The 14,400-nt window shown below is 46.1% G+C and overlaps 1 long non-coding RNA gene across 1 annotated transcript; it reads left to right on the forward strand.

The window, feature by feature from the left end:
- The first annotated feature begins 12,706 nt into the window (after positions 1 to 12,706).
- On the forward strand, positions 12,707 to 13,496 carry LOC104867348. The gene is made up of 3 exons (XR_781741.2): positions 12,707 to 12,726; positions 12,931 to 13,114; positions 13,418 to 13,496. It is a non-coding gene; the product is annotated as an uncharacterized LOC104867348 (long non-coding RNA).
- The last annotated feature ends 904 nt before the right edge of the window (positions 13,497 to 14,400 follow it).

Consider the following 14,400-nt stretch of genomic DNA (forward strand, 5'->3'; position numbering starts at 1 on the left):
TGTCTGCTCTGAGGCCAGCCACCCCATAAAGTCCCCAGTTCCTGGGTATGATGACCCTCGTGGCTGGGAGGTATCCTTGGTGTCTATCTGTAAGAGCAGCCACAGATCGGATCTCAGGTTGATGCTCTCATAGTGAGTAGGAGGGTTTCTTCAATGTCCTTTGAGATCTGAGCTTCTCAGATTAAAGCAAATTGCATCATTTTTTCCTTATTACTCAGCACATTACACCTTGAGTAACGGGAAGGGTGGATCTGAGAGGGGATCATTCATACAACATTCGTTCACTCATCCAATATGTAAGAAGGCCAGGCTCTGGGCTGTGTTTACAAACAGATTTGGTCTCAGATCCTGGAGAATTTTATTTGAAGGGAGATGGACAATAAACAGGGAGACAAAGCAGAAATTGCAAGCAGAGAAAAGCACTGTTGGTCAAGTAGACAGGCTGTGATGTCACTAAGAGGGTGTGGCACTGGAAAGCTGTCTGAAAAGACGGCTTTCGGCTGAGGCTTGTCAGGGAGTAGCTCATCCTGTACAGAGCCAGGAGCAAAACCTAGGGCAGAAAAGGAGACAGAGATGAAGGCAGTCGGGAAAAAAACTTTCCACCTTGTAGCACTGCAAAGGGACTGGTACCTGCCATCACTATCCTCTTGCTTAGTGGCTACTCTGTAAGGCAGGTGAGGCAGGGATAGGCTGATGGGGGCTGGCATTTTTGATCTGTAGTTTTCAAGGCTGATTATTTTCTGGCTAGGCTTTATTTTCTGGGAAACACGTAGAAGCTGTTTTATGAGCTTTCATGTGTGCCAGTTCATTTAATCTGCACGAACAAGTCTAAGGTAAAGCTTGCAAATTAAAAAAAATATATATTTTGAAGATTCCAAGTTGAAATAAATGTGAGAAAGGCTGGTGTAAACATCAGTGTGCAAGTTTATTTCCTGTACAGATTCTCAGAGACCTGAACCTGCTGATATGTGTTGGGGACATCCCAAAGAAGGACATGAGCGCAGCATTCCCCAAGTGCCTTTGGCCACGGCATGCTTACTGACACACCTTGGAACGCGCTTTGGGAAATGTTGACCAAGGCAAACTATTTACAGAGGAGGAAACAGAAACGCAGAAAGAGAAAGTGACTGGTATGAGAGCTATCATGCCTAGTGCTGGAAGCCAGGTCTCTGTTATGCTTCTCCAGTTCTACATATACACGGTGGCCCGCACTGCCCTGTGGGTTTGGCACCACCCCCTGGCCCAGGGCCCACCCTGTTACCCAAATGCCTTAAAATCCTGGTGGCTGGCCAGAGATACCTGACTTTGAGGGTTGCCCACTCCCCTAGTGCCACTGAGTTCACGGGGTCCTTCCTTTCACATCCCTGGAGCCTTCCTCACTGCTGGGAGATTTGTAGAAATCATAAAGGTGTTGGAGAGATGGCCACGCCCTTTCTGTGCCAGCTACAGAGCAGAGATAATACTCTGAGACCTGTGGACGGCACCTTAGCCAGGATGAAAGGGAAGGGTCAGAAATGAGCAATCGGGGGAATTTTAACTGGGGAAGTGACATGATTAATGACGTATTACAATTTTGCTATCCATGACACAGTGCAGGGACACTGTGGCTGGGATTTTTCCAGGATGAAGGGCAGACTGTTGCCATGATACCATAGTTAAATATTTGGCCTTTAACTATGTTCTGGATATTTTTCTTTTAATAAGATGTCTACCAAAATAATCAACTCTACAGAGCTGCATAGTAAATATCCAATATCCCAACTCCCATGAAAAGACTGTTAACACATTAGCGTACATCTCCTCATATCTTTTTCCATACTTATGTAAGCATGTGTAGACTTTTAGTTTTATGGACGCAAGATCATATGCAGGCCATTCTGCAGCTGGCCTCTTTTACTTCCTATGTCATGAGTACCTTGCCATGCCTATGCCTAGATTCCATGCCTAGATGCCATGCCTGCTACTCCTGATTCCACTCTATGGATGGATGTGTTGTAATGCATGTAGCCCATCCTCTATTGATGAGCACTCAACTTGTTTCCATGTTTTTCCAACTTCAGAGAGTTCTTAGAGGTGGAACAGCCAGGCCCAAAGGCTTGTGTTTCAAAGACACTAGGAGGTACTGCCCTGGGGCGGAGCGATGTGGCTTCCCACCCTGAGCCCACTTGGTAGGCACACCACAGAACTTCTCTCTCTGCCGCCACATACCCCGAGCCTATCTTTTTCTCCTGCTACCTCCAGGCAGACTTCTCCCCAGAGTTGAGTCAATTGTTTTGACTTAAGGCTTGTGTTTCTTTTTAAAGCTTTCACTCCATAAATTCTATGGTATTTCCTCCGTGTTTCTGTGTTTAAAAACTGCCTGTGCAGATGTCTAAGCGGGACCTTGCTCTCTGTGGAAGGTTTCCAGCTGCTCAGCAATGAGGCTCAGGCTGCAAGAGGTGTCTCTGGGCACATTTGCATTGCCGTACAGGACCCTGAGCAAAGGGACAATGATTCGTCCTCAGCACTGCACAAAGACAAGGACTTTTTTTTTTTTTTTTTAATTGAGTTTATTGGTACATTTAGGGATACAGTACAGTTACATTTATTGTTGGGATCATGTACCTTTACATGGCAAGTCTTGATTCTCATTTTTTTCCCCTTACCTCTGCCCTCCCTTCACCCCCTCCTCCCCTCCCCATCTACAAACACTTTATTTTCATCTTTTCATTCTCTCACATTTTTTTCTTTTCCCTTTTTGTTCTTCCCCTACGTATCCCCCCTTCCCTACATCTTTAGCTCCTTTCCTCCCATTTCTAAATGTCAGTAATCTTATTAGAATCTTATGCATTGTTGCAGAATATTCACACCAGGGAAACTATTCGGTATTTACACATGTGGGACTTATTTATTTCACTTAGGAGTATATCTTCAATATGTATCCATTTTCCTATGAATGAATCTATTCTCTCGCTCTTTAGGGCTGAGTAATATTCCATTTTATAGAAAAACCACAACTTCTTTATCCAGTTTCCAACGGATAGGCAAATAGGTTGTTTCCAAGATTTAGCTATTACAAACTGTGCCGCTATAAACATGGGTGCACATACTTCTCTGTGATATGATTCTTTCAGTTCTCTTGGAAAGATACCCAACAGAGGGATGGCTGGGTCAAATGGAACCTCCAGTCCAAGCTCTTTGAGGTATCTCCATATTGATTTCCATAGTGGTTGCACTAGTCTGCACTCCCACCAACAATGGAGGAGGGTTCCTTTCTCCCCACAACCCCGCCAACATTTGTTATTGTGTGATTTCTTGATAGCAGCCATTCTTTGTGGGGTGAGGTGGAATCTTAGTGTTGTTTTCATCTGCATCTCTCGAATGACCAGTGATGTGGAACATTTTTTCATATATTTTCTTGCTGCTTTCACTTCTTTGTATGAGAAATGTCTGTTCATTTCGGATGCCCATTTTTGGATCGGGTCTTTATATTTGGGGGGACTGATTGTTTTGAGTTCTTTATATATCCTTGATAATAGTCCTTTGTCTGAGGTACAGCTGGTAAAAATTTTTTCCCACATTATAGATTGTCTCTTAGTTCTGCTAATGGTTTCTTTTGAAGTACAGAAGCTTTTTAGTAAGATGAGATCCCAGTTGTTGATTCTTTCTGCTAGTTCCCGTGCTACTGAGGATTTGTTCATAAAGTCTTTTCCTATACCAATGTCTGCCAGAGTTCTGCCTAACTTACTTTCCAGCAAGTTTAATGTTTCTGTTTTAATATTTAGATCTTTAATCCATTTGGATTTTAATTTAGGGCATGGCGAAAGATAAGGGTCTAATTTTAATCTGTGACAGGTTGATATCCAGTTTTTCCAACACCATTTATTAAAGAGGCTATCTTTCCTCCACTGAGGATGGTGAGCTCCTTTGTCGAAGATGAGGTAGCTGAGTACATCTGCATTTGTTTTTGTGTCTTCCAGTCTGTTCCATTGATCCTCAGGCCTATTTCTTTGCCAGTACCATGCTGATTTTATCACAGTGGCTTTGTAGTATAGTTTCAAATTGGGAATTGTTACGCCTGGTGCCATGTGACTGTTGCCTATAATGGCTTTTGCTATTCTAGGTCTCTTGTGGTTCCAAATGAATTTTTGGATTCTTTTTTCTAGTTCTGTGAAATATAGTGTTGGAATTTCAATTGGCATTGCATTGAATGTATATAGCAGTTTCGGTAGTATGGCCATTTTCACTATGTTGATTCTTCCTACCCAGGAGCAGGGGATATCTTTCCATTTTTTTATATCCTCTTCGATTTCTTTTTTCAGAGTGCTGTAGTTTTCAGTGTAGAGATCTTTTGTTTCTTTTGTTAGATTGATTCCTAGATACTTCATTTTTTTGGATGCTATTGTAAAAGGAATTTTTTCCCTTATTTCTCTTTCTGTCTGTCTGTTATTTGTGTATAGAAAGGCTATTGATTTTTGGGTATTCACCTTGTATCCAGATACTTTACTGAATCTGTCAATTAAGTCTAGAAGTTTTTTGGTGGAGTTTTTTGGATCTTCAATGTAGAGTATCATATCATCAGCAAATAATGATAGTTTAACTTCTTCCTTTCCTATCTTTATTGCTTTAATTTCTTTCTCTTGTCTAATTGCTGTGGCTAATGTTTCCAGAACTATATTGAAGAGAAGTGGCGATAGTGGGCATCCTAGACAAGGACTTTTGACTTGGCACAGAGCACTCCTGGGAGGAGGTGAACACATTTTTCGTTCCTGGGATCCAAGCGTCTTCAAACTGGATGTCCCATGACTGTCTGAAATCAGACATTCAATACATTCCAGAGGCCAGGCTCAAGCACCAACATTCTGGCTTTAAACCCATGTCTTTTCCACTAAATCTAAAGTCAAATCTTGGTTGAGTGTATTCATAGTTCATGGAGCTAGTCTGTGGTCATGATGAGGTTTGTTATCATGCTAGCCTTCCTTGGGCAGAGCTGTGTGAGGACAAAAGACGAAGGTCAGTGTGTGCCTGTGGTCTGCCCCACCTCCTTGCAGAAGATACTAGGGCTCTTGGAGGGCTGATAACCTCAGCTGCCCCAGGTTGGTTCAATCTCCTCAATGCTATCCAGTATCTAAAGAATTTTCATTCCTATTTTGAAGAATGTAAGATCAGGTTAGGAGGACTCACGTTTTCTTTCATAGTCAACAAACACTGACTAATATAGTAGGCACAGGGTACTAGCATTTGAATCCCAACCTGTAAGAACTAGGTCTTGCCAACAAGGGGCTCATCTTCCAAGAAAAGGAACTAGACAACTAGGACTCATGGATGTCATAAACTATGTGAAAAATCAGAGGACAGGAGGTTGGTAAAAGGGTTGAGACAAAGGATGCCAGAGCTTAGACACAGCACAGCACAGCGAGGCTTGCTCAAAGGCATGGGAAGCTGGAGGTAAATAGGTAGGACACTGAGAGACCATGCAGCCACATTGTACAAGGCATTGTGGGTCAGGCTGAGGAGTTTACACTTTACATGAGGCCCAGAGGAAAGCTGCGGTAGGAGATAAGACTGGGCAGCAATGTGATCAGTTTCAATTTTAGAAATAGTCCTCAGGAAGCAGACTCGATGGTTTGTTTGCATCTGAGGTGATGAGACCAGGCAGACATCTAGGAAGGAAATGATGGCCCGAATACAGCAATGGACATGGAAATGAGCAGGGGAGAGCTATGGTCCCTGGGGTCACTGGGAAGGCAGAGTCAGTAGCATTTGGTCATTCAGTGAAAAGGGAAAGTCGAGGATAACCTGAATTTCTGGTTTCATTCATTGAGTCCAATGTGGTGCCCTACAGCACCATAAGGACTCAGGAAAAGGAATGTGGAAGGGAAGGATTGTGGCTTCAGCATTTTCAGGCTGAGCCCAAGGCCCCTGGTAGCCACACTGGGAAAGATGCTCGGAATCTACCAGATCTCTAGAGATCAGGAAGAAAAATCTGAAGGAGAGGAGTAGTTTTTGTCATGAGAACCATTTGCATATGGATGTGTCAAAGCCATAAGATAACACTGGCCACAGAGAATATTCAGAGTGCTGAGAAATGGGCCATGGAAAGAACACTCAAAAGCTTAGCAGTATGGGGGATCAGAGAGGGTCCCAGAGGGCCGGGGGTTTGGCTCAGTGGTTCTGCCACCTGCCTTGAGAGCACAAGGGCGAGTTCAATCCCTGGTACCAAAAACAGAGAGGGTTCCAGAGAAAGGCGAGGGAAGACAGCTAGAGAAGTGGCAGAGGGACCCACATCAGTGCTTAAGGATGGAGCTTTGTGTTTGCAGGTGGCCCAGGATCAAATTTTACTGCTCCAGCTTTCTAGCTCAAATGGTCTTAGAAAACAACTTAACCTTGCCAAACCTGTTGTTCACATTGCTAAGGGTTGTGGGGAAAATGAGGCACTAGGTGCAGGCTGCTTGACAGAGCTCTGACACACAGTAGGTGCTTGCTACATGCACTCTGTGAGCATTTTCCCCAAAGCTACCAGAGGACGGGGCATTTGATGTTCCAGAAGGGCCAAGTTATGGGCTACTGATGCATCTTTGGATGTAGCAATCTAGTCATGATGGCCACCCCCACATGGGCCTTGGACTGCTGTTATGTGGAGAGGCTAAACTAGAGAAAAAGAGGCTTAGGAAAGGCTAATCAACCATGCCCCCTCCTTTGGGTGCCATGGCTGAGAGGTGAGAAGAGATACAGCCTTGGGCTGCTAGAGGGATAGAATTTCCAGGTGCCACCATCTGAAGCGAGAGCGACCCCTGCATTTGGAGACTTGTGAGAGACAGCAGCCATCTGCATGCCCTCCCCTGCCTGGGATAAGGGCAGAGCTCTCTACTCACTTCAGGGTTGCTATGGAGATGTAGATGGGTGCATAAACAGCTTTAAGGCCTATGTCAGATCTTGATTTTTGTATTGGTTGTGAGGGCAGAAACCATATTTTATGTATCACTGTACAACCACACTGCCTGTCGCATTGTGATAACTCTCATTCACTTGGCTCTCATTAACATCTGCAGGCTGAGCACTTCCTGATTTATTCTCTCCAGCCCAGTTCCCACTCCTAAGTCTCAGACCAATATCTTCAGCTGCCTACCAGGCTTCCTCTGACAATGATCCCATACTCAACATCCCTGAAACCAGATTCATCATCGCACCCCTCCATCCCCATTAGCCTCTGCTCCTCTTCTCCATCTCAGTAAATTCTACCTTCTTCCACTTAGCCCCGGGCTAGAGACTTGGGCTTACCCTTGACCTTTCCTTCTCTTTCAGTCCCACCCACATATCAGTCTTCTCACCCTGTTGGTTCCACCTACTAAAGTGTCTGGTTTTGACCACTGCTCCCTTTGCTCATTCGTCCCACTTCATCCCATTGGTTTGGCCAAAGCATGAGTGTCAAGTCCTTATTAGGTCAGGTGGTGGATACATTGCCACAGCAAACAAGCTGGGTGTCTGGTCTCATAGCACTTGTGTCTGGAGAGGCACCCACTCATCCATCACCCATTCTCAACTCCACAATCTTTTGCTAGACAGCAGTTAGCCTCTTAGGCTCTTGTTCATTCATTCATTCAACAATCATCCATTGAGTTTGTTCTGAGAGCTGGGACTGTGCTGGGTACACGTGAAGACAAGGACCGGCGTGGCTGGGAGTATGCAGGACCGGCTGATGCAAGAGACAAAAGTGGGGTCAGAACATCTAAGAGTCAATGGGCCATGTGCAAACATGTACAGCTTCCTTCCAAGGGGGAAAAGGGAGTACCATGAGACTGAGCCACCTGTATCCCATCTGGTTTCATTATTAAAAATCAATATGGAGTTCATCAGATGATAATCTAACACCTGCACATCAACATCACTTATTGCCCACGTCACACGGCAGGGGATCCAAAGTGACACTATCTTTCAGATCCCAACTGTTATGTGTCACCACAAGGCAAGAGACAATGTTCTCGACTGCAACTGCCCTTGGTGTCACTAATCAGACATGGCCTATCCCATCTCCTTCACATTTCAGACTATCAATTTCTATCACCCATGATCTCAGCTGTCGGATGTTGACATTTTCTAAATTATTATCGAATCTCTCGTGGCACTCCTCAGGGCTGAATGTGGCCACATGTGGACGAAGAGATTTGGTTCTGTATGTGAACCTGCAGAGTCAGCAGATGGTCTGACTGCCTGGAGGCAAATTTGGGAAGTTTCATCAAGCTAGTGCTTGATGACTGGGACAGTCATTTTTCACCTCCTTGTCACTGTGGTGGGCCACACACCCAGGAGACCTACAGATTGCATGCCCAGAAAGTAGAATTCAGAATCCACAGCTCTTGAAAGTGAGGCCACTAGTGGTATTCTGCAGGTCGTCATCACCTGGACATCCCACCACAGGGTAAACAGGACACTGTGACACAGGTGTAAAGCCAAGAATGAGAAATTATAATGCAGAAGATGGGATGTCCGTCAGAAGTTTCTACAGCAGCTGCCATCAAGGAGAGACAATCCCTGGGTAGCAGACCCCATCTCCACCCAAGATTGGCCATGCAGGAATAAGGACTGGGTCGGTGGGGAAGAAGAACCAGTGTCCTAACATGGAGCTCCCGATCTGAAGGACTTAATGCCACAGAAACTCATTTCTTACTCACACCACAGTCCGAACACAAGGGTTCAGAGGGCGTTATGATTTATATCCCCTGAAAGCCTCCAGTGATCACAGGGGCATTTGGGGGAGATGACTGGATCTGGGGGACTTGCAGCAGCTGACCTACTGTTAGGAGATGAAGTCTGGTGGGAAGAGGTGGGTCACTGTGGGCGTGACCTGGAAGGTTTACTTCCCTCCCTGGCTCCTCCCCTGATTCTCTCTGCTTCCTGTCCGCTGTGCCAAGAGCAGCTCTCCTCTGCCATGTTTGTCCTGCCTTGGAGTCAGCCAACTATGGACTAAAACCTCCCCAAACTGTGAGCCAAAAATAAACTTCTCCTTCTTCAAGTTTCAGTTTTTAGGTATATTGTCCCAGCCGTGAAGAAAACAACTAAAATGGTGGGCAACTTCCACGGGGTAATTCAGGGATTCAGGTTCCTTCTATCCTGTGATCTTACTGTGTAGTGAAATCTCAGATGCCCCCACTGGACCATCCACAGTCAGCTTGCATGTGGGAAAAGAGAAAAGGATGAGGCAAGGAAGAGTTCGACACACAGGCCAGGAAGTGGTGTAAACATCCTCTCCCTCTGCCTTGGTCTGGTCAGACTCATGGCCACACCTAACTGCAAAGGAGGCTGGGAAGTGGAGTCAGCCAGGAGTAATGTGAACATATACCATTCTAGGTCAGGGTCACAGATAGGGGTCTATCCTAGGCACATTCCCAATGAAACAACTCCTGCCCAGGACATGAGCCACCAGAGCAGGGTGGAGGGTAGCTGCTGAGGTCTCTCCCAAAGACAAAGCCCCGCAAACAGTTCTGGGGTCGGGGAGGAAGAGGGGCCAACCTCTCCCACTAGCCCACTTAGAAACAGGGAGGTTGTGTGAGCCACTTCCCTTCTCCCTGTTCAACCATAAACACAGCATCATCCTAAGGAAATCGATTACTGACACCAGCCAGAGAGACAGTGGGAGGCACCTAGATGCTTGAAGCCTGAGTTATGAAGTCCTTTTTTCTTCCTTTGCCCTTGAGTCCCCTTTTTTCCCCACTTTGTCCTGCCGGTTTCTGCTGCTACCATCAAGTGATCTTTAATATTTGTGGCTACTTACACATACTCTGAGGTGTACACTTGCCAGTTCTTTCCTCATCTTACACAAGAATCTGGACTATTTTTGGCCCCCTCAACTATAGCACCTCCTCAGACTGGTCTTCCTGCCTGTCTCTCAGGAGGCCTCCACTCTTGTCTTGCTGCTGGGAGCTGCCTAGGCCCCTGGAGACTCTGGAGGCGCCCATGTGCCCTTTCCATTTCTGCCCACCTGTAGACCTTCTAGAATGTGGTGCCTGTGTGAATCAGGGCTCAGTCCTTCACACCCCAAATAACAACAGGAAGCAGAAATATTTGCTCTCCTACCTAGAACACTTGGCCACGCCCCTGTCCTTATTGGTCCCTGCACCCTCCTGACCTATGCTGATCTGTGTACTGAGGACAGGCCACGGACCACCTATCTCCTCACCCTTCCCTAACACGCCAGGATCTTTCCTTTGCATTTGCATGACTCACAGTAGACGTCACCTCAAAGAAACCTCTAGGATCTCCCAGAGATGATGGTGTATCGATCTATGTCCCGACACAGCACCCCGATCCTACCCATCGACGTTGCTACTGTTTATACTCTAAATGTAAACCTTTAGGAAAGACAATCTATATTTGATTCAGCAGTATATCCTCCATGGCCAGAAAAGTAATTGCACATCACTCGGTAGGTAGGTGTGTGTTCATAAAATGTTTGTTGAATGAACGAATGAATGCCAGTATGCCTGTATTTTAGGTAGCTGCCACCAGGGGGCAATAATGCTCTTCAGGTTGTGAAGGTAGATAGGCTGCTGTCAGGAACATCTGAAATAAATTGAAGTTTGCTCCCATAATCCAAACACCTGGTTAATTTTCTATTAAGTATATCAGTTTTTTGAAGTAACTGCAAAGTCAGTTCTCAAACTGGGTTTCCTATGAAAGATGTAACTAATGAAATACCATAAGGAAAGGAAGAAATGGAGAAAGCCCCACTAGGGTTTGTTTTTTGATTTTTATTTTTTGAGGCAGGGTCTTGCTATGTAGTTCAGGCTGCCCTTGAACTCACATTGTAGCCCAGGATGGCCTTGAACTCAAAGCGATCCTCCTGCCTCAGCCTTCCAAGTGATGAGATTACGATTGTGCGCCACCATGTCTGGCAACTGGGATTATTTGAGGTCCTGTGGGAGCTAAGAAGTCTGTCCCTTCTCTCAATAAGGTAGTGGGAGATGAAGTAACATAAGGTATGCGTGGGATGGAAGTAAATATGGGCCTGGAATCCCACATAACTGCACGATGGGAAGGTGTTGCCAAGGTAAATTAATAGGAAAACAGTCGGGTGATGTTTACCAACAGAGTCAGTTTGGGGTGTATTAACTTACTGCATTTGCTTTCTTGAATAAGCTGCTGATTAGAACAATCATTTTAAAAGATGTAGCCTCTCCGTGGAATTGACCAAATTATTCTGTCTGCCTGGTCAGGCTGCCTAGAAACTAGGAAAATTGCCAAGGTGAGGACTGGGAGCCACGTGGGGGCTGCTTTGCAGAGCAGAACAAATACCCCTCTCTCTTTCTCTCTCTCTCCGTTTCCTTGGCACAGCAAAGTGAAGACTCTTTTCTCAAACTCAAGTCCTAACATCCCCTCTCCCCCAGTACTGGGTATTGAACCCAGAATTTTCACTCTGGACTACATTCCCAGCTATTTTTAAATATTTTATTTTGAGATAGGATCACATTAAATTGCTAAATTGCCCAGGTTGGACTCAAACTTGAGAACCTCTGCCTCAGCTACCCAGGGTTCTGGGATTACAGGCATGCATCACAACATCCTGCTCTAACGTGTGTTTAAATTCACATTGTTTTACATCAGAATCACCAAACGGCAAAGTTGAGATTCACATCATATCTCTTGTCAGTGTAGTATAGACACCTCTCCTTTTCCTGACAAGTTTGGACACTGGTCAGATACGAGTTTGGGTTCAGACGGGACTTCGGCTCACAGCCAGGGTTGGAGGAGCTGCTAGACCATCAGGCAGCCAGGACACTATATGGAGCAGACACAAGGACAGGCTCAGGACAGAGGCCCAGGGAGGACAATGGATGAAGTGGATACCCTGTGCTTGGGGAACTAGCCACCAGTGATGGCGACTTCAGACCCAAGTCAAGAACACAGAATGCGGATATTGCGTAGACTCCGGGTCAGTGCCAACATCGGGATTGGAAACGTCTGGACTTCGCGGCATCCCAGGCACCAAGGTGCCTGCCTGGCCTCTCTTAAATCATCCAGTTCCAAGGAACTCCCATCCTTATCAAGCAGCTTTAGCTTTGTCGCTCGGCTTTAAGATCTATGTCACATTTCCCCAGAGCCCTAAATCAGGGAAGCCCCAGAACTCTCATGCCTACCCTGTACTGAGACCTCCACGTCCTTCTTTCTTCCGATGGTGACAACTGTCCCTTGCTTCAGGCAAGGCTGTGACAGTCTCCCTGTGACTGAGAAGTTACGCTCCTGCTTGGCTGGTCACTGAAAGGAGACAAGGACAAGCCTTGAAGTCCAGCTGCTCGTGTCCTGGCCTGTTTCCACCACAGGACTCTGCCGTCACACGGAATGTATCACCTTCCCAACAAAGCCACTGGGGTGCTTGCTGCCTCCAGGCCAGACAGGGCCCACAGCAGGTGTGGGAGCCCACATGAACCATCCACGGAAACACCATTCAAAGAGAGCCAGACAGACAAACCAGGTGCAGCTGAGACCGGTGACAGAGACTGTTGCTCCTGAAGAGTAGAAGGCTCCACCTGCCCAAGTCTCACCCATCCTGGTACTTCAGAGACTCCTGGTACTTCAGAGACTGGGCCCCAGTGTCACAACTCTGCCTGACACCTGCTCCTGGCAAAGAGTATACATTCTGTATCTGTCATCATGGGATCAAGAGTTTGTCAGTGTTTACCATTCCTATAAAGAAGATCTAGAAAGTTCATAATCCCGGAGTTCTAGAATGCCCGAATTCTACAGCCACAGGTAAGGAGGTTTCAGTGACATAATTACAGAAACAGTTTGTGGGATCCAGACGCCCAAATGAGTGTCTGAGGACAGTTTGGGTGACTGCAGTCCATAAATCTCTGTTGGGTGTTATCACTCCAAACAGGCAGGATGTAAAATAACCAAACTTTTGGATCAACCTAAGGCACCTGGATGAACTCCTCCATCTTAAATGCTTTTCAGAGCCATAATGAGTGCAGCAGACCAGGAAAGTTCATCAGCCCTGGACCAGAGCTGTGCTTTCTTGGCCAGCATGAAGTCAACCAGTCCCATGGCAGTGCGGAGTGACTTACATGTGGCAGAGGTGTCTGCAGGGCCCTCAGTGGCAGTTACACAGCATGTTCTGAAAGGACATCAGCAAGCCAAGGTCAAAAGTCCCTGGGACCCTGGACAGGATAGGTCCAGGCCTGCTCCAGAACACTCTCCCCTGTCCTTCTTCAAACCCAATGGGCACCTCCCACAAAGGACTGACCCTGCACCCACAGGTTCCTTGAAGTCATCCCTGCTCTGTAGGTGAAACTGTGTGATCACCCACTCTCCACGGGAACCAGCCGGGTGCCATGTTATCAGTGCAGGAAGGCGGGGCTCTCCACCCTTTCCCCAAATCCTGGAATGGGAAGGTGGAGAGATGAATATATTTACCCACCTCTGCTTCTTCCTTGTCCCTCAGGCTCATGTTGTCCCCCACTACTCAGTTCCCACTCTTCGCAGTCTCTGCAAAGAGTCTTGTCACTTGATCCTGGTCCACAGAATACAACATAGGGCAGGAGATTCTTCTGCAAGTGCTCCTGGCCAAAGCAAAGGAAGTTTTCTTCTTATGTTCATCTGGCCTTCCTAAATTTCTAAATAAAATGAATGTATATCACTTTTAGAACAGGATAAAAGTTCTAGAGTCTTTTGGATTGGGTCAAAGCATCTGATAGGAGGGTGTCTGATATGTGCACTGGGGGTGTTTGTTCCTCTACCTGTGCCTGAGAAATTCACCCCAACAATATGGGGTCAACACCATCTCCCCACATTTGTGCATGTTTGGTTAATAGAAATTCAATCTTGACCACAAAATGTGGAACATTTCACCCTAAATTTCTCTGCTTTGGAAAGACATTCCACTCAGCCCTTTCTGATGCACAGGAAGAAGAGAGCTGTTTTAACATTTCTGCACATGGCTGCTTTTCAAGGATGGCACTAAGAAAGACACGGAAGATACTAAATTCCCACCTGTGGAAGACTATTCTCTGACATGAATGCCACTTGTGCCAAGGCCAGCATTTGAGGGCCTTGAATTTCGGAGCTGGAAACTACTGGTTCCAGATTTATGACCATTGCTGTGTCTCAGCCATCTGTTCCCGCACACATCTAAAATGTATGAAAAGCAATTTCTCTAAAAGATACTGGCCAGGAAGTACAGGGTAGGAATATCTCACCTAGCCAGAGTCACTGTCACATTGGCCAATTCAGGCCTTGCCCATTTTAAAGAAGCATTTCTCATCTTTAATAGAATCTACCCCGTGCCATTGGAAGTATTAGAAAGCAGTCAGGTCTGCTTCAAATGTCCAGGAAATGCCACTATCTTCTTAGCACAGCAGGCAGCGCAGCAGTCTCATAAATGTCCAGGAAGTATCCCTCATCAAAAATCCTTGGCAATTTCCATCT

The sequence above is a fragment of the Fukomys damarensis genome, unplaced genomic scaffold, assembly GCF_012274545.1.
Source record: "Fukomys damarensis isolate Sample0158 unplaced genomic scaffold, DMR_v1.0_HiC HiC_scaffold_16, whole genome shotgun sequence".
Classification (NCBI taxonomy): domain Eukaryota; kingdom Metazoa; phylum Chordata; class Mammalia; order Rodentia; family Bathyergidae; genus Fukomys; species Fukomys damarensis.